At 41.5% G+C, this 1,077-nt stretch overlaps 1 protein-coding gene across 1 annotated transcript in view; it reads left to right on the top strand.

Moving 5' to 3' along the window:
- The first annotated feature begins 463 nt into the window (after positions 1-463).
- The window catches only part of LOC136834853 (E3 ubiquitin-protein ligase RNF139-like), a 22,548-nt gene continuing 21,934 nt past the window's right edge, over positions 464-1,077 (top strand). The window contains exon 1 of the mRNA XM_067097641.1: positions 464-667. The gene's annotated coding sequence lies outside the window, so the exon portion shown is untranslated. The remainder of the gene's footprint in view (positions 668-1,077) is intronic.

The raw sequence follows: 1,077 nt of genomic DNA, 5'->3' as shown, positions 1-1,077 counted from the left end.
GATTGACGTAAAGGCGTCTTGGGTAGTAGAATAAGGTTCCCATGGAGTGAGAAGAGAATCATAGGCTATAGTTCATTTCTAGCGAGATACCAGTAGTACCACTTTCAATTTTTTGCTGTTGTTGTAGCTGTTATTGTTGTAATTGTTAGTTCATGAATACGTGCATTTTGTCACTAAGGAGGTATGAATAATTACATTCGACGGGGCTGATGTTTTACTGAAGTCTCCGCTCGGCCTGAAAAACAGCCTCCGTTTTCTACTGGCCAACCTGTGGATCTTGGCACAGGCGAACTTGGCAAGATAGACCTAACCAAGTCCCAACCCCTGTAATTGTCACTGGCTTAGACTCATCCTCTCAGCATTTTAAATCTGTCACCACCCTTACTCCTAGAGTAAAGCTGGCAATGAAATCGGTCTGCCAGAGCGAAGCCAGGGACGAAACCGGTGAAACGAAGGAAATAGTTCCTCTTGGTGACGTCTCAGGTACTGGTGAACACAGTGAGAAGCGAGTGAGAGACCCGGCTTGAGATTCTGCACAAGGAAAAATTAAGTGTATTTTGCTGCAGTGACCTGACCCCCAATATGGACTGACGTTGGTGTTCGTTCATAGCTTCCGTTTCAGCCGTGCAAGGAGAGATAAGCTTGACTGATAACCACAGGCTGATAAGTACGCAGAAATATTTCTCCCCCTTTGAGTGATGCGATTGTTTGACATGCCTGCACCTTACCATGCACTAAGCACTCTAGATAAGTCTAGGCCTAGCTCAGTTACCAAAGGCATCGACGGTTTCTCTAGAATTTGTTGCTTAAATATTACGATTTTGCTTTCTTCTGAGGCTGATGTGGTCTGCCGGAAGTGCTTTTTGATGCTGTGGGAGCTAAAAAAAAAACCACCTGCTTGGAAGTTGACGTTCCAAATGATATACTTAATAACGTCACCAGGATTCTATGTCTGTCTGTCTGTTCGTGTCATCAACTTTGATTTCTTAAGTTCTCAGTCATTTTCTCTTTACCATTACTATTATTATTATTATTATTATTATTATTATTATTATTATTATTATTATTATTATTATT

Source organism: Macrobrachium rosenbergii, chromosome 54, assembly GCF_040412425.1.
Source record: "Macrobrachium rosenbergii isolate ZJJX-2024 chromosome 54, ASM4041242v1, whole genome shotgun sequence".
Lineage (NCBI taxonomy): Eukaryota > Metazoa > Arthropoda > Malacostraca > Decapoda > Palaemonidae > Macrobrachium > Macrobrachium rosenbergii.
The sequence above is the reverse complement of the archived record's forward strand: the minus strand, read 5'-3'. Positions and strand labels throughout refer to the sequence as shown.